We start from the raw sequence: 19,079 nt of genomic DNA on the forward strand, positions 1-19,079 counted from the left end.
CATCACCTGACCCCCCGAGCTGGCTCATGCCCTCCTGGGGACAGTCCCCTTAGCACTGGTCCTTGAGCATGCCAACTTCCTTCTTAAAGAGGGTGCACAAGAGGACAGGCCAACAGGTAGAATGGAGAGCCCCCCCCCCCAGCACGTCCGCACACAGAGGCTGGGGTGGGAGTCCATGGTGTGCAGCTGGCTAACGTGTGCAGGCCGTGGTTCAGTCCTCAGAGGACATGAAGCGCAAAGCCCACTACCTTTCTCATTACTGTGTAAGTGGCGATGGGGACTGAGCCTAGAGGCTCTTGACCACTGACCTACATCCCTGAGCCTTTTTATTTTTTGAGATAGGGTCTCATTAAGTTGCCAAGACTGGCCTCAAACTAATGATCCTCCTGCCTCAGCCTCCCAAGTAGCTGGGATTACAGGTCCATAATGTATTTTAGAGGTGCCAAACTCTCAAAATATTTTTCAACATTACTTGCCTAAATAATTTTTAAAAAATATTTTTTATTAGATTTTGATGGACCTTTATTTTATTTACTTATTTATATGTGGTGCCGAGACTCAAACCCAGTGCCCCATGCATGCTAGGCAAGTGCTCTATTACTGAACCACAGCCCCAGCCCGCCTAAATAATTTCTGACAGCTTCATTCCCCTTAATTTTCTTCAGAGCAGAATCTTTGTTCAGGGTCGTCAGGGATGGGTCTTCCTTGCTTCTCTGAGCACCAGCCCACTTGGCAGCTGTCCTTCTCCGAGGTACGTTTTGGGCATCTATGTCAAGGACCAGATGACTGAACCCGTGGTCTGTCTCCCTGACTTCTCTCCTGTCCCACTGGCCTATGTGCCTGCTTTCACGCCAGCACCGTGCAGTCTTTGTTGCTGTGATGCTGTGGTGTCACTTGAAGTCAGGTACCGTGAGGTCGCCAGCGTTGCTTTTTCGGGTTAGAACTGTTTGGGCTATGCTGGGTCTCTTATTCTTCCAAGTGGATTTTAGGACTGTTTTCTTCTAGTTCTATGAAGAATGTCATTGGTATTTTAAGGCACTCCCTTTAACTTTTACAGGTGCCTTAGGGCCTAGACTATATGTCAACAAATGTCACGATCGACTCTCAGTGTCACTTAGTCTGTCACAAGTCCGTTTTTACCTCCTCACATCTTCCTACAAGTTTACCTTCTGTTCCTAAAAATACAGAAATTCAGCCTCAGTGGGACTGTAACACCCGTCCCATTCTCCCACAGCAGAAAAGATCAGAGGAAACAAGAAGGCCCGTGGACGGAAGCAGACAGGCTCCCTCCTGGCCAGCTGGGCACTGCCACCACTGACAGAAGCTAGAAAGGAAGAAAAGACCAGCAGTCCCCACCCGCTGCCCACTGTACTGCCCAGCCTCCTGGGTCAGAACTAGGTTCAAGTATGGGCTGGGGAAGAAGCAAAGAGCATAGCATACAAAACTCAGGTTAACAAAAAACAACTTTTTGTTAAATATTTCCATTTTTTTAGTTGGTCATGGCACTGAAGGGCTTCTGCAAGTTCAGACATAAAGCATCCTGTTAAAAGCTGACACCCACAATAGCGCCATTACAGACTGTGTCCAGATGGAACTGGCCACGGAGCCTGGCCAACAAAGTGCTCCTTTATCCTTTGTCTTAAGAGTGCTGTGGGAAAATTCTTCTGAAAACAGCCTGATTTTGTCCTTTGGCTTGTTTATTTCATGTGCCCATTTATAGTTCATGTGCCAAGTGGCAGCTCCTTCACCTCCCCTCACAGACTTTGCATCTGTACTGTTAGCTTCCCTACACAAGATTTCCCTTGTCTAAAAATCAGAGCCACCCAACCGGCTTTTGAATATACTGTATAAGGAAAATAATGTCAATACGGTGGGACTGTAATACCCGTCCCATACTCCCACAGCAGAAAAGATCAGAGGAAACAAGAAGGCCCGTGGACGGAAGCAGACAGGCTCCCTCCTGGCCAGCTGGGCACTGCCACCACTGACAGAAGCTAGAAAGGAAGAAAAGACCAGCAGTCCCCACCCGCTGCCCACTGTACTGCCCAGCCTCCCGGGTCAGAACTAGGTAACTATAGCCACATTCATTCTGGATTCTTGGAAAGGTCACCAACATTGGTGGCAGGCATCTCTCTCTCATTCTGGTGCACTTTCGACACAGTTCTCGCTGGTCCTAAGATACCAAGCTCTGCTCCAGTCTGCACCAAGGGCCAAGGACTGGTGCTGGCTGTGGAGCAGGAAGGTATGAAGGGCTACGTCTGCTTCTGGGAAGGGACTGGGTGACACAGAGGAAGAGGGATCTGCTCTTAGACTAAGAGACCAACTGGCACAAGTCATCTCCACGATGACGACGAGACAAGGCAAACCCGAGACTGCCTGTCCAGGATCCACCGGTACACCCTTCTTCTTTCAACAACAGTTTCTCTTAAAACCACCCACAGAAACAACGCCACTTAAAATTCCTAAATTGGAATCTATTCATTTATTTATGCTTTTCCATCCCAAATCCAAGTTTCCTGGCCTTGCTTGGTGATATAGAGCAGGGCCATGCAGACACTCCTCTTCAGCCAGCTGGCCTGCTGGTGAGGGCACCAGGGAGGAAATGCCACAAGAGGAGGCTTCTCCCGGTTTCTGGGGCTCCTGGCACTCCGGTCAGCTGTGTGAGGAAAGGTGCTGGTCCCCAACACCTGTTCCCACAATATCTCAGTGGACTCTTCTGAGCCTCGCCTTGGGGCAGCTCTCGGCATCTCTCCCACACCCGCATTCGTTAGCACCTCCCTTCAACCCTAAGCAGCTAATCTGGTTACAGGTCACGGGTTATTAAGTTTCCCAGTTCAAATTACTGGACTTTAAAAGCTTCAATGAGCACATTCTGGAACACACCATAGACTATACAGCCTTCACACCTTTAGCTTGGAAAGAGAGGCTCCAATGTAAGAAAGAAGCACCCAAGGTGCAGAGGGTCCTGTCCTGTGCTGTCACAGTGCAGCCGCAGCTCAGGGAGCTGACGCCTGGCATAACTGAGGAGGCTTGGTGCAGAGGAGCAGCAGCCAACGGGAGGCTTCAGGCAGCTGTGTGGCCAGCTCCCTGGCCAGCTCCCTGCCTGTACTCCAGACTCCTCGGCAGGAGAGAACCTCAGAGGCACTCCCACTGGAGAGAGTAGGCCTGCGAGCCTGTGATGAGCTTCCTAGAGGGGGAGTCAGGGTGCAGGGGGCTGAGACACCGTGGAGACCACTGTGAGCTGTTCTCCCATTAGCAAGAGACCGCTGAAAATCTCCCCACCCAAGCAAGGGCACATCAAAAAGGACACTCCCATGTGATGGAGGCCCAGTGTCACCACAGCCGTCTTCCCTACGCACACAGGCACGTGTATGTCAGGTGCCAGCAGTTGAAAAGCAACCTGTCATGAGCTGATATGCTTGGTTGATATGTGGCTTTTCTTTTTTTTTTTTTTTTAATTGGTAGACCTTTATTTATTTATACGTGGTGCTGAGAATCGAACCCAGGGCCTCACACATGCCAGGCAATTGCACTACCTCTGAGCCCAGCCCCAGCCCAATATGTGACTTTTCTTCGTTCTTATCTTTCACTTGGCATCAAGGAAAAGCAAGCCAAAAGGGCAGCTTAGCTTGGAAGTGAAACCTCTAAGGTAGCTGGCCTCTCGGGGAACTCCTGTCTTTCTTCCTTACCTGCCACGACTTGTGTGCACTTGTGAAAGCTCTTACACAGAAAGGGAACCTGTCCACCAGCACGGCCTGGCACTGGGAGCAGTCATTCTCAGAAGGGAAGCCTGCGGCACAATCACCCCATGGTCTTTAAGGAAGATCAACACTGGAACACTGTTTGCAGAACTATCCAGGGATTAAGTGGGCAGACCGTAAGCCAAACCCTAACTGCAGACTCCTCCCTGAAGAGCAGAGAAGGCAGCCGAAAACACACCTGGAAAGTCACCGGCACCGAGGACCAACCTGGGTGGGTACCAGCAGTGTGGAAAGATAAGTGGACACATTCTTTCACATACAGAAGCAATGGAAGAGACTCCCAACGCGTCTAAAAGGAATTCCAGGAAAGGGGGCGACACTGGGGACTGACAACCGTGAACACGCGGAGGTGCCTATTTTAGAAGAAGTGCAAGCTGCTGTATCCCCAGTCGCCTGCTGGAATCATTCAGAATCAAAAAGGAGAACAAGAAACAGAAAGCAAGCTCCATTTTCAACAGAACAAGGAAACTCCTCTAAATCCTGAATCCAAAACTGGGGGAGGCCACATGTAGAGAGAGAGCAAGGCAGGTGGGGACAGGGACCCAAGCAAGACACCAGGAGCAAGGTCTCAAGGCCCCTGAGGAACATGCATGAAGGGAAAAGGTGCCTCCTGGCCGGGGGGAGAACAGGACAGAGGGCATCCGCCAGGGCAACAGGGGCCCGGCTTGGCTGGAGAGGCAGCAGCCACCTGAGGAGGGGGGACAGACCAACACCCACAGGCTCTAGGCGGTTAAAACCCGCCAGTCTTGCTGGGGGTGGGGGGGGCCTCCCTGGAACAGCCAACTCACCAGCAGCCCGCCTGCTCAGAGACAGCGCACACCTTGCTCCCTCGGAGGCTGAGGCAGGAGGGCTGCAAGCTTGAGGCCAGCCTGGGAAACCTAGGGAGACCCTGTCTCAAGACAAAAAAACAGAAGGACTGGGGATGTGGCTCAGTGGTAGAGTGCCCCTGGGATAAGTCCCTAGGAGGCAAAGCAGAACAAGCACCGTGGATACCCAACACCACCCAAGACAGTAGGAACAAACAGGGAACACTAATGTCAGATGAACACTCAGCAGAAAACGCCGTCTACTGGGGCTGGAGACGGGACCAAGCTTCCCCTTGAGATCAGAAACAGCGCACCGCTCTCCCTCCATTGGCGACCACAGCGAGGGACTTTTTAGGCACTCTTCACTGAGCTGCATGCAGACAGGACTAGTTGTCCTCCTACCTTAGTCTCCCGAGTCGCAGAGATCCCTGGTGGGTACCGCCTGACACACGTTTTTTATTCCGATGAAGACCAATTCATCTTTCTTTGTCACTTCAGATTTTGGTGTTACATCTGTGATACTATAATCTAACAGTGATCTAACCTGAGGTCATGAGATACACCCGGTTCCCTCAAGAGTCTTAAGCTTTAACTGACACTGGGCCAACACCTGGAGCAGCCTCTGTGCATGGTGCACAGCAGGGTCCACACTGGCTCTGGGTGTGAGCCCATCCTCCTCTCGGCACCCGACTGTCTCATCAACACTCTTCCTGAGAATGCTGGCTGGCACCAGCATGCCTGCTATCTGTGCACCCTCAGTCATTCCCACCTGTCGGGCCTGCATGGCCCTCCTGAGGCCCGCCCCGTGCTGCCTGGACTGCACGGTTCTGCAGCAGGTTCTGATAGGAGAAGCATGGGTCTCCCAACTTCCTTCTTTTAAGACCATTTGAATACTAGATTTTGGCTATCTCATCCACCTCCTTATAAATTAACATCCTTATAAATTAAGGTCAACTTATCAACTTCTGAAAAAAAAAGCCAGTTGTGGTTTTAGTGGTGACCATGTTGAATGTGTAAATCAGTTTGGGAGTATGACCTTCTAAAGTCTATCAAGTTTTCTGATCCACGAACCCTGTCTTTCTACTTATGTACACTGTGTTAATCAGCTGTATGTCACTGTGATCAAAATGCCCCAAAAGATCAACTGAAAGTTAGAGAAGTGTACGTTGGGGTCATGGTTTCAGAGGGTCAGTTCATGGCCGGCTGACTTCTTCTTCTTCTTCTTGCCCAAGGTGAAGCTCATCATGGTGGAAGGGTATGGCAGAAAAAGCTACCCAGGGGCTGGGCTGTGGCTCAATGGCACAGCACTTGTCTGGCAGGCACACATGAGGCACTGGGTTCCAACCTCACCACATGAAAATAGATAATAAAGGTATCATGTCCATCTACAACTAAAAGAAAGAGCTGTTCGGTTCACGGTGACTGGGAAGCAGAGGGGGGGAGGAACTAGGGGGTAAGACATGATCCCCAGGGGCTACCACTGTGGCTCAGTGGTAGAGTGCTTGCCTCGAAAATGTAAGGCACTGGGTTTGATTCTCAGCACCACATATAAATAAATAAATAAATAAATATCCATCAACAACCAAAAAAAAAAAAAAAAAGAGAGAGACAGAGAGATGATCTCCAAAGTCTCCCCCCAGTGACCTCATTTCCTCAAGCCAAGCCCCATCTGCCTACAGATACTACCCACTTGGTCCATTCAGATTAGGTTCAGACAGAAGGTTCAGAGCAGCTGGCAACAGAAAAATCGCCTGGGCATACTAGGTATACTGCCAGCAGATGAAGCAAGGAACCTGGCTCTGACAGAATGGATGTTTGAATTTAGGCCCAAAAGGCACAAAGTGAGGTTAAAAAAAAAAAAAAAGAGACATTTCACAAGAGGAAAGCAGTGCTCTATCTGCATCAAGAAGAAACAGTTATAAAGATCTCTGGACCAATTAGTATAGTGTTGACATTCTTAAAATAAAAACTACGGGAGGTGAAAAGAAAAACAGATAAAAACACATTCATAAGAGGAAGCTTAGGACTCATGTAACTAAATGAGTAAAGTAGTTCATGTGTGAACATACACAGGGTATAGACAAGGATACAAAATACCTCCAAGGTCAAGAGCATGATGTGAGCAAAAAGGGAGCGTTACTTCTCCTTCCCTTTTTTTTTTAATGTTTGCAGTGCTGGGGATTAAACCCAGGGCCTCATGCATGCTAAGAAAGTGCTCTGCCACTGAGTTACACCCCAGCCCTTTTCAAAGAATTTTTAAAATTTTGAAACAAGGTGTCACTAAGTTGCTGAGGCGGCCTTGAACTTCTGACCCTTCGGCCTCAGCCTCCTCAGTAGCTGGGATTATAGGTGTTCGCCAGTGCTTGACAACCATAATCACACTTAAAGCAGGTTGCTAGTATTTTACATGTTTTTAAACAGCATACTAAAGTGACATGGCTACATCAATATTCGCAGCAGCTCAATTCACAGTAGCTAAACTGTGGAACCAACCTAGATGCCCTTCAATAGATGAATGGATAAAGAAAATGTGGAGTATGTATATGTGTGTATACACACACACACACACACACAATGGAATATTACTCAGCAATAAAAGAGAATAAAATCATGGCATTTGCAGGTAAATGGATGGAGTTGGAGAATTTTATGCCAAGCAAAGCAAGCGAATCCAAAAAAACCAGGGGCTGAATGTTCTCCCTGGTGGATGCTGATCCATGAAGGGGGAGGAGGCAGAGGAAGAATGGAGGGACTTTGGATTGGGCAAAGGGGAGGGTGGGGGAGAGCTGGGGTATGGGGGTAGGAAAAATGGTGGAATGAAGACATCATTATCCTAGATACATGTGTGATTGTACAAATGGGACTCTATATCGTGCACCACCACAGAAATGAAAAGTCGTGCTCCATTTGTGTACAATGAAACAAAATGCCTTCTTCTGTCATGCATAACTAATTAGAACAATTTTTAAAAAGCTGTAAGACTGATATTATCATTTATTTTCGATACTAGGGATTGAACCCAAGGGTGCTTTACCACTAGGCTAGACCCCAGCCCTTTTGATTTTTTACTTTGAGACCAGGTCTCTGAGTTGCTTAGGGCCTCACTAAGTTGCTGAGGCTGGCCTTGAACTTGTACTGTCTTGCCTCAGCCTCCTAAGTCACTGCAACTGGCAAGACTGACATTATTTAAGCTGGAACAAATAACTGTAAAGCTGAGCATCCTCGATTTTATATGAGTTTGCTTTAAAAGAGCTTGCCGAGTGTTTTTGGCATGATGTTCCAGCATTTTTTCTAAAAGAATAGTAATGTCCATTGCCTTAAAGTCACTTCTTAGTTGACCTAATTGAAAACTGCTGTAAAACAAAAGATGTAGCATTTATTCTGCGACTGTGTTAGCTTTTTTTTGTTGCTGTGACCAAAATACCTGACACAAACAAAGGAGGAGAGGTCATTTTGGCTCCTGGTTTCAGAGATGTGGGCTCCCACTGGCCGGCTACACTGCCTTGGTCCTGAGGGCCTTGGTGTGGAGGTGAGGCAGACATGGGGGTGATTGGTGAAGGAGTGCTTCTCAACTGGTGGCAGCTGGGGAGCAGAGAGAGGAAGGGCAGGGAGGAAACACCCTCCCAGGCACACCCTGGACCTCTTTCTCAAGCTGAGCACCACCTGCTACGTTTTCCACCACCTTTCAATAATCCATTCAGATTAGGAGTCTATCAGACGGATTAAGACACTGATAAGGTCAAAGTCCTCAAGACCCAATCATTTCCTAAGCGTCTCCTTTCTGAACACATGAGACTTTGGGGCCACATTACAGACTCTGACCACACAGCTACAAACATCCGCCCCACGTTTCAATATCAACACATGCAGAAATTGTTCTGATGTATTTTTAATAAGGACCAAACAAATCCAAGTGTAATTATGAGGACACTAAGTTATGAATATCTAAAATTAGAAGATAAAGAAAAAATGTGCTCTTCATAATCAGGAACACTGTTTATTCTAGAAGATACCTGAGATTCTCCCAAGGCTTATGACACAGGTCTGGTCACTGGAGTCCCAGGCAGGTATTTAAGATTGTGGCCTGAAGAGGAAGGAATGTCTTCTGGATTTTCAACGAATCTGGGACTTGAAGTAGGTCTCGGTTTTCCTCTCCGCCACAGTGGAAAGAGGCTATTCAACAGCACACACAGGGCACTGCCCATGTGTGCAGGACAGCCAGCCCTCCTTCATGACCACTAGAGGTGCCCACAGGCGTTTTTCATGTTTCTCCTTATTGATGAGTCAAAGTTTCTAAAAGCAAAAGTCCATGATTACTGTACCCAGGAGCTGAGGTCCAATGACAGTCTAGAGGAGCCACCTCCTCATCCAAGCAGCAGAGTGCTCCTGACAAGGTGTTTCACCTCAGAGGTCGCAATGACAGCTTCACGGAAGGGGATGGGGGTGCTCCTCACGTGTGTGCCACAGCAGGCTCCACAGGAGCTTCACCCAGAGCCCAAGAGCCCTCCTCTCGGCCCCAGGACCACGCAGCCCCCACAGGCTCCCCACCACATGCCACGACACTCGGAGCTGGCATTCTCTGGCTCCTTAGAAACCTGCACCAGCAAACCCTGAAGGCCCCACCTTCAAGACAGCTCCCAGACACAGCTGAACCACCACTGCCCTGCACCCACCCTCCATACACTGCATCCTGGGTCACCTGAACGTTGCCCAAGGCTCCCCTCTTGCCCTGGCCTGGCTCTGACACACGCTGGCCTCCTCCATAAAGCCCCTGCCCTCCTGGACCCCACTACACTGGTCTCTTGCGAGATGCTGGCCACCAATGGAAGCATCTGCAGGTTCTGTTCCAACTCCCTCAACACTCTTCTACAGGACAGGGGTCCAACGGCCCCTCCCAGGTCCAGCTGCTGGGGCTTCCCTCCTCAGTGCATCCCCTCTGCTTTCTTGATCCCCAAGCACCCAGCTCTGGGTACCGCTCCCCACTGCAGAAACAGCACAAGAGACATGGAGAACCCCTGGGCCAGCAGACACCTCCACATACCCCTGGCCCAGGGCCGGCTGAGGAGCACAGCTCCCTGGCTCCAGTCACCTTCAGATGTCCGACCTCAGTGTGCTTTCTGCACCTGCTACCTTCATCCTTTTACTTCAAATATAACATATTTACTATCATCCCAACTCTTAACTTTGTAATCTTAAATTCAAATACAAGGTAAAATCCCAAACCCTGAAATACCCATAAACCCAAAGTAAAGCGGAGGAGCCTGAAGAGACTATGCCTAAGATCCAAACTTCTACACTGAAGTGCAGGCCTTGCTAAGACCACGAGGTGGTGCTCAGCTCAGTGGGGAGCACCTGCCTGGCACGTGTGCCCTGCTGCACCTCAGCACAACACAGAGTGAATAAATAAAACAGAGGTATTCTGTCCATCTACAACTAAAACATTTTTTTTAAAGAGAGAGAGAGAGAGAGAGAGAGATAATTTTTTGATATTTATTTTTTAGTTTTCGGCGGGCACAACATCTTTGTATGTGGTGCTGAGGATCGAACCCGGGCCGCACGCATGCCAGGCGAGCGCGCTACCGCTTGAGCCACATCCCCAGCCCCTAAAACATTTTTTTAAATACTTATTTTTTAGTTTTAGGTGAACTCAGTATCTTTATTTTACATTTATGTGGTGCTGAGGATCGAACCCAGTGCCTCATGCATGCTAGGCAAGCGCTCTACTACTGAGCCACAATCCCAGCCCCAAAACATTTTTTTAATTAAAACAAAACAAAACAAAACAAAACAAAAACAAAAAAACAAAACTATTAAGGTACTCATGGGGCGAGGGCACGGCCCCCGCATGACGGGGTAGGGCGTGTCGTTCCCTTGTGCCAAAGGCTCAAAGCCACCCAGCCCACGACGCAGAACCTCTGTGTCAGATACTCACTGAAAGGACACGATCAAGAGCGTACATAAAAACTTACTATAGAGAAACTAGAAACAGAAAATTACGTAACTATTAAAAACCTTTAAAAGAACAATTACATAGAAAAATGTTCAGAAGATAATTTTAATTTTTCCAAAACTACAAAACCAGGTCCAGTTTAAATCCACTTTTGTTGAATTCATCCGTGTGACGGTGTCAGAGTTGGAAGGCCCTTGGAAACTTGGGGACGGCTGCTTACTCCATCAGCCGCCGTGGCATGGGCCCCGGGGTGTTTCTCTCTTCTCTTTTTCTACAGTGAATGCACATTACTTGTGGTCCTCCTGCCTCAGCCTCCCAAGCTGGGGAAACCTGACCAAAGTGGTTCCAAGGAGCCAGGTGCAGTGGCACATACCTGTCATCCCAGCAGCTTGGGAGGCTGAGGCGGGAGGACCGCAAGTTCAAAGCCAGCCTCAATAGAAGTGAGATGCTAAGCAACTCAGCGAGATCCTGTCTCTAAATAAAATACAAAACAGGGCTGGGGATGTGGCTCAGTGGTGGAGTGCCCCCCTGAACTCAATCCCCAGTACCCCCAGCAAAAAATGCGGGGGTATGAGAGAGTGCAGGGATTCCATTAGGGCTCATGGCCTGGGCAGGACAGCTGATACCAGTGCCTCCCTGGGAACTCCCAGCCCCCTCTGGGGCTGCCCACAAGATGAACTGCACCCAGCGCTGGCATGCTCGAGGGATGGCCACCCGACAGACAGGGCTCCTGGGCACACCCTCGGCAAAGGTGCCACAGGAGCCACATCCACTGAGTGCTTGGTTACAGGCTGTCACGGGATGGCACCCCTGATCATTCTATTCGGAGCCCACCTCTTCATCAGCCATAGATGCTTTATGATCTGGCACGGGCTGCCTGTGCGCTGGGGTTTGGTGGGGGGCTGGCACTGAGAGCTCCAATGCCACCACCTAGAAGCTAAGACTAAACGTGGCCACGTTGCTGTCAGGCACCGTCTGCCACATTCCTAGCCATCTGGGTTAAAAAAAAGATCAATTCTCCACGACCAAATAACAGGTTCTGAAATCGAGCACAGTCACATAATAGCAGTGTAGCCTAGACACCCACAAGAGCTCTGGGGTAAAACCTGCATTACCCCCACTTTTCAGATACCGAATTACTAGCTTTTCTTCCTGAGGTCAGACCAAAATCAGTTCTAAGGCAGCCTATTTTCCATACTTAGGACACTCGTGCTGGAGCGACAATTCTTCCTGGCTGCAACCCTTCCGGGCCACGAGGAGAGCAGGGAGGTTTCCTGTCTGGAACGTGTCCTCCTGCTTGACATGTGCTTACGTTAATGTCTGTAACTTCTGAAAGAAAGGAAGGAAGAAGCAAAGAAAAAAGAAAAGTCCCCACTTGCTAGTCCTCCAGGCAGGATCTCACCCACCCACCCAAACTGTCCCTTTTGGGGTGTGCGAGATCAGACCTGCAGTCTCACTGAGCACTACCCTGGACTACCACTGCATCCCCACCTGTTCTCTTTGTTACTAAACACCACTTATGCATACTCACTTTCAGATAACTCACATTGATTCCTAACTCCTAAAAGACTGTTATGGTTTGTTTAGATAGGAGGTGTCCTCCAAAAGCTCATGTGTGAGCCAAGGCACTGCTGCACTGCCGGCTTAGCTGGGTGGTGACTGCAGGCAGTGGGGTGTGGCTAGAGGAGGTGGGTCCCTGAGGTGTGGCTCTGGGGTGTAAATTTTGTCCCTGGTGAGTGGAGCTCTCTCTCCCTGCTTCCTGACTGCCCTGTTCTGAGCTGCTTTCCTCCCCGACACCCTCCACCACGATGTGCTGCCTCTCCTTCAGCCCAGAGTTATGGAGTCAAAGTCTGTGGATTGAGACTTCTGAAATTGTGAGCCTCAAATAAACTTTTCCTCCTCTAAAACTGTCCTTGTCAGGTGTTCTGCCCCAGCAGTGAGAAGCTGACTAGATCAGCGACGTATGAATTCGTGACAGTATACCTGCCTGCACATCTGCCCTGGGGTCTGGAGAACCCTCTCCACCTGGGGGACTTGGGGACCCACTGAACCTCTCCTTCCATCAGTGACAGAGTGAAGACCCTCACACCTGAACACGCTTCCACTGCACGGCTTCACACACAGGACAAGGCACAAGGCAGCCTGACACAGAAGACTTGATGTGAGGCCAGACTGCAACATTCAACATGGCAGAACCATTGAATCCACGGAAACAAATCAAGATTTTACTACATTTACTACCAGCCACCGACTCCCCTCTGGGTTGCTAGTATCCCATCAACAAATGTCAAAAGTCACTTAAGACACAACTGAAGCCTGTATCAGCACTGTGGCTGCAGCCTAAAACCATCATGGACCTCTCTCCCCCTTCCTTTAACCCCCTTCAGTAAACGCACTTCCACATACATACAAGCATTTCAGACTGGTCACAACCCATGTCAGAGACCACGACGTGTGTGCTCTGAGAGCCTGTACCCCCAAGTCTGTCTCAATACATGATGCACATAGATGAGAGTCATCGTAGCTAAGTGAGAGCTGGTAGCTATTCCTTAGAAATGAAATAAGCAGTGATTTAAAATACAGCATCGATAAATAAAAGTTCTTCAAGTCTGCATGACAATTCTCAATGAAAGAAGTTCAGAAGCCCACTGGGTTAGACAGAGTAAATGAAGGGAAGGGAGCAGGGGGGACCAGAAGACAGTAGGATGCGTGGGACACACCTTTCCCATCCTGGCATATGACTGCATGACCAGGGTAACTCCACATCATGTACAACCACAGAATGGGATCCTAATTAGAGAAGTCACACCCCATGTTTGTACAGTATGTCAAAATGCACTCTACTGTCATGTACATCTAAAAAGACCAGACGAAAAAAAAAAAAATCAAAGAGAAAAAAAAAAGAAAATCCCTGCTCTTGGGGAGAGCCACCTCCACAGGGTCACTGTGAACACACCAAGCAGCTTCTCCTGAGTCTTTCTGATGGTGGAGTGGGCAACGCAGCAGGGTGAACCCCACTCTTACTCAGTCTATCCCAGTAACCACCTCCAGGACAGCTTGTGTGTGCCAGACAAGTGCTCTGCCACCATGTCCCATTCCAACCTCAGGCCACCAAAATGATGCAGTTCTCATACTTTTTTTTTTTAAATCCATTAAAAATAGCTTTTAAAACACCATCGCAAACCACAATAAGTTATATTTCATTCCCAGCAGGATAGCTGGAATAAGAAAGTCAGAAAATGTCAAGTATGGGCAAGAGAGTGGAGAATCTGAGCCAGTTGCAGTGACGCACACCTGTCATCCCAGCAGCCTGGGAGACTGAGGCAGGAGGATCACAAGTTGGAGGCCAACTTCAGCAAGTTAGCGAGGCCCTGTCTCCAAATAAATAGCTAGATTAATTAATTAAAAGGGCTGGGAATGTGGCTCATGGTTAAACATCCCTGGGTCTTGGGTTTAAGTGTCTCTGCTCTGGAAAGCAGTGGGGTCCTCTAGGGTCAGACTCAGGGTCACAACACGACCAGCAACTCCAACCCTAAGTACACCCTAAACAAATTAAGACTCACATCCACATCAAGCCTCCTGCATGGACACTCACCACGACGTCCATCCGCTGAGGAAGGGACGGACAAAACGCTGGGTATCCACACAGAACACTCTTCTGCCATGAAAAAGAATGGGCACCGACACAAGCACCCATGCTGCGACCTGGGTGGACGTCTCAAGCGTCCGTCCCAAAAGAACACGACCATGACCCCACTCGGGCAGTCACTCAGAAGAGGGAGGGCCAGAGACCAGCGTAGATCATCGCTCATCTAGAACTCAGGGAATGAGAGGAGATAAAAATGGTCTAAAATTGTGAAAGTGGCACATTTCTATTTAATATCACTGATTTGGACAGTCTATGAGTAAATTGTAGAGTATGCAAATTGTATCTCTATAAACTGTTATAAAAATCCCACTCACACTCAACTTCACCTTCTAACACAAAAGAACAGAACTTAGCTTCAAGCCACCTGGACTTGGCCGTGCACTCTCTGGCACTCCCCTGCACCTGGCCAGCCCCTCAGCACCCTCGCGGGCTGCATCTGCTGGACCTGTGCGCACCCTGCTGCTGTACATCTTGGGGGACGCACCTCCCCACCCCTCACCGTGGGGAGCTGGAGCGAGGAGCAGACTGTGACCTGAGAGCATGCTGTACGTACTGAAGCCCTGCGAGGACAGCGAGGCTCCCACACCTGAGGAGACACCAGAGAAGCCATGGGCTCTGCAGAGGGGGCAGGAGCCCCAGCACAGAGGGCTGTAGGTCATTCTGTATTTTCACCACAGCAAAAGAGAAGCATTAAAAACCACTAAATGTTGGTACTTCCCAGAGGAAAGAAGGGCCTTTAACTAAACTTTTAATAACAACCAGCAGGTTCTGTACAATCCCACATGAGCCTGGTTCTTCTGACCGGTGTGTGAAGCTAATTTTGTCCAAGCGTGAAGTTAGCACATCTCCCCAGAATACCATGGCTGCTCAAGACTCAAGAGACAGAAAATCAGGTAGACAGACCATGAAAGACATGCACACAACAACTGAATTATGGAGGCAATCTAGGTGCCCTTCAACAGATGAATGGATAAAGAAAATGCGGTATGTCTACACAATGGAATATCACTCAGCCATACACCGAAATGAAATCATGGCATTTGCCAGTAAATGGATGGAACTGGAGACTATCATGCTAAGTGAAATAAGCCAACCCCAAAAAACTAAAGGCCAAATATGTTCTCTCTGATATGCAGATGTTAAACCACAATAAGGGAGGGTGGAGAAGAGAGAATAGACGTTCACTGGATAAGACAAAGGGAGGGGATGGGGATGGGAAAGACAGTAGAACGAATGGGTCATCACTTTCCTACGCTCATGTATGAACACCTGACCAGGGAAACTCCACATCATGTACAGCCATAAGAATGGGAAGGGACACTCCACGTATGTATGACATGTCAGATACACTCTGCTGACATGTGTAACTAAAAAGAGGTACACAAGGCCAGAAAGTCTAGAAACAGGGCAAAGCTGGACCCTGACGTGAGAGCACACTGCTGCGGGGAGACACTGACGACACTCTAGCAGAAAGCAGGGAGCAGGCCTGACTGCAGTCCCTCCCTGGGCACACACAGACTAAGCGCAGCACTGCTCCCCACACTGAGGACGCGTGGACCCACTCTCCCAGGCTGCCGTCTAGGACAGACAACATGCCGTAGGACACGACGTCCTGCTGGAGACTGACCTGCCCAGCCAGGGGTCTCACTGATGTCTGCCCACTGCCCTGCAAGCCTGACAAGTGTGCAGCAGCCTGCAGGTCCAGCAGAAGGACCACCTGGTCACAGCCTGTCTCCTGGTCCAAACATAAGGAGAGGGCAGTGAGGAGCACATGTGAAACTGAGGACGAGCGATGGTGGGCAGGGACGGAGGCCCGGGTCAGCACCCCGCCTCGACCCAGAGATCTGTGTCCAGGGCAGACACAAACCTGCTTCCTGGACAGGCACTTGGACCCTGAGGACAGCCCACCCAGTGTCCCAGCCCTGCCTCTGCAGCAGCTCTCCTGCACCACTGGCAGCAGCGGGTGCTCTGCAGGAGAGGGCCGATTCCTGCCATCTGGGCAGGTGACTCCACGTCCCCACCTCTCAACCCTGCGCAAGCCTCTAACTTGCTGAAGCCAATTCAACACAATCAAAGAGACACCGAAGACTTTGACACTGAGCCCCCACGGCACCTGCGGCTCCCATTCTTGCACTGAGAGCATCTCCAGGCGTATGGGGCACACACAGGCCTCATGGCCAGCCAGACCAGCAATGGCCACCCCACCCGATGGACAGGCTAGAGTGGGAGTCACTGTCACTTTAAGCCACTAAGTCTTGGGTGGTTTGTCACTGGGGAGGACAAGACTGACTTATAATCAGACGCACTGAGCTCTGGCTCCCCGTGTAGGTGCTCCTCAGCTGGTAACAGTGCAGAAGTGCCTGTCCAACTCAGGGCTCTGGGACAGCTGCTTTTCCAAGGGAACTCTCTAGTTTCTGGTGACCGGTCAAGTATGTCAAATACCAAAGATGATAGTAATATTTAATTAATAGAAACAATTATTTCAATTTATAACTCAAAAATAAATGTATGCTTTTTCCTTTTAGATCCTAGTTTTAGTTGATACAGACTGTTAAGCAGGACAGAAAAGATGTTTTCAAAGCAAATCCTAAATAGTGCAATTATTTTTCTTTCAGTTTCTAAAAAAAATTTTAACACACATGTTAACAAGCCTAGACCTTAGTGAATAAATATCTTTGCCAGAGGGATGGCTGCATGGTGGAAATTCTTTCAAACATTTTGATTGGAAAAGATTTGGGAGGCTGCTGTCGTGGCCATGCCTGCAATCCCAGTGACTCAGGAGGCTAAGGCAGGAGGATTGCAAATTTGAGGCCAGCCTCAGCAACTCAACGAAGCCTTATGCAACTTAGTGAGACCCTGTCTCAAAATAAAAAATAAAAAGGGCTGGGGATGTGGCTCAGTGGTAAAATGTCCCTGAATTTAATTCCCAGTACCAAAACTAAATAAATACATAAGATTAAGATTTGGGAGCCCATGACCTATTTCAAAGGAGAGTGATCCCCGAGCTGCCAGAAGTGCACCAGTGCTAGCCCTCCAGAGTTCAAAGGTCATCATTTCAGCAGACTTTTGTGATGAGACAGTCACCACTGCCCTAATAAAATGAGATTGGTTTTCTTCTCAGATACAACCTTATACACCAGGCAAGGTGGCACACACCTGTAATCCCATAGACTCAGGAGGCTGAGGCAGGAGGATTTCAAGTTCGAAGCCAGCCTCAGTAATTTAGTGAGGCTCTAAGCACTTAGTTAACCCTGTCTCAAAATTAAAAATGAAAAGGGCTGGGGATAGAGTCAGTGGTAAAATGCCCCTGGGTTCAATCCCAGTACTCCCCTACCCCGAAAGCAAACAATCAAAAACAGCAACAAAATTTAAACGAAAAGCATTTGAGTCTCAGCACTAGCCACCTATCATCCAATACTCCTCAAGAGGAAGGGGATTCCAGGGAACACTTGCCCAGGTGCCAGCAGAGGACATCCTGCGGGCTCTCTCCAGCCTCCTAGCCCTCCCCTGAGCTCTCTGCAGTAGAGCACTGCTCATGGCCCACTCGTAACTCAGCCCGCCTCTGACTTTCTGTGCAGGATCCTGACTCAATAGACACCTCTAAACACAGACACACCTCCTGAGAGAAGTCAAGATTGTTCTCTTGCTTGATTTCTGTGGCATTAAAAATAGGAAAAGCTTTTAAAGATGTTACTTTAATTCAATATACAAATACTAGAAAAGAGAGAATGGATTTCTGTATTACAAATGAAAATACATTAGCAATTTTAAAAAAGAACATTTGTCCTAATATCACTTAGAAAAGCAGAGAAAATGTTTTCTAACATACCATATGGGTCCAAAAGAAAACAGTAAGCAGGGCGCAGTGGCACATGCCTGTAATCCCATTGATCTGGGAGGCTGAGGCAGGAGGATTGCAAATTTGAGGCCAGCTTGGGCAACTTAGCAAGACCCTGTCTCCAAAATAAAAAAGGGCTGGGGATATAACTCAGTGGTACAGTATACCTGGGTTCAATCCCCAGTATCACACGCCCCTCAAAAGGAATAGAAAATAGCGTTACTGAAGTGTGTTTGTGTGTTCCTCTGTGTGTGTGTGTGTGTGTGTGTATGTATATAAAAATAAAATATTTACATATATATAAGTGTTACTTAAGTATATATGTATATATATAATTCTTTTTTTTACTATGTCCAGTTATTTTTGCCAACATTATCAATACAATCTATAATTAGGAAATTTTTTCAGAATAAAAAAAAATTTCATTGCTGACCTGGATAAAGAAGTTATATGCTAACACCATGATAACACCTCCTGTATTCTGGGCTCTCACTTCCCACCAGCCTCCTGAGAGGAGAAGCTGAATCTGCATCCAGACGTGGATGTGACCCACCCAGGCAGCCAGGTGGGACCGGTCCACATGGGAGCAGCCTGGCTGCAACTGTGCCCTTCAACAGTCTTTTTAGCCAGCCTCTCGGAAGAGGAGAGTGGAAAGACCAAATCCTAGTGGAACTTCAATTGAAAGAAAAAAAGAATACCACTTTCACACTTCAGGAGAACTCAGTTTCAGTGTTTCCAAGGACTTCACTGAGTGTTCATCAAAGCCACTCTTGGCCAGCTTGATAAATGTACAAGACCTCGGTTGGGATGTAGCTCAGAGACCCAGTGCCTGCCTAGCATGTGCAGTGCCCTAGGATCACTCCCCAGTACTGGGCAGGAGGGGGAGTCAGGCCTAGTGGCAGATATCATTCCAGTGACTCAGCAGGCTGAGGTAGGAGGACCCAACTTTGAGAAAGCCTGGGCAACTTAGCAAGACCCTATCTCAAAAAATAAAAAGGGCTGGGGATTCTAGCTCAGTGATAGAGTGCTTCGGGGTTCAATCCCCAATATGGCAAGACAAACAAATACACCAACA

The 19,079-nt window shown here is 48.6% G+C and overlaps 1 protein-coding gene across 13 annotated transcripts in view; it reads right to left on the reverse strand.

Annotated features, from left to right (window-relative positions):
* Positions 1-19,079, reverse strand: part of Farp2 (FERM, ARH/RhoGEF and pleckstrin domain protein 2) — a 91,616-nt gene that overhangs the window by 59,859 nt on the left and 12,678 nt on the right. The window lies entirely within an intron of this gene.

The sequence above is a fragment of the Marmota monax genome, unplaced genomic scaffold (genome assembly GCF_021218885.2).
Source record: "Marmota monax isolate L192 unplaced genomic scaffold, Marmota_monax_Labrador192_F-V1.1 WCK01_AAM20220418_F8-fsc00298, whole genome shotgun sequence".
Taxonomy (NCBI): domain Eukaryota; kingdom Metazoa; phylum Chordata; class Mammalia; order Rodentia; family Sciuridae; genus Marmota; species Marmota monax.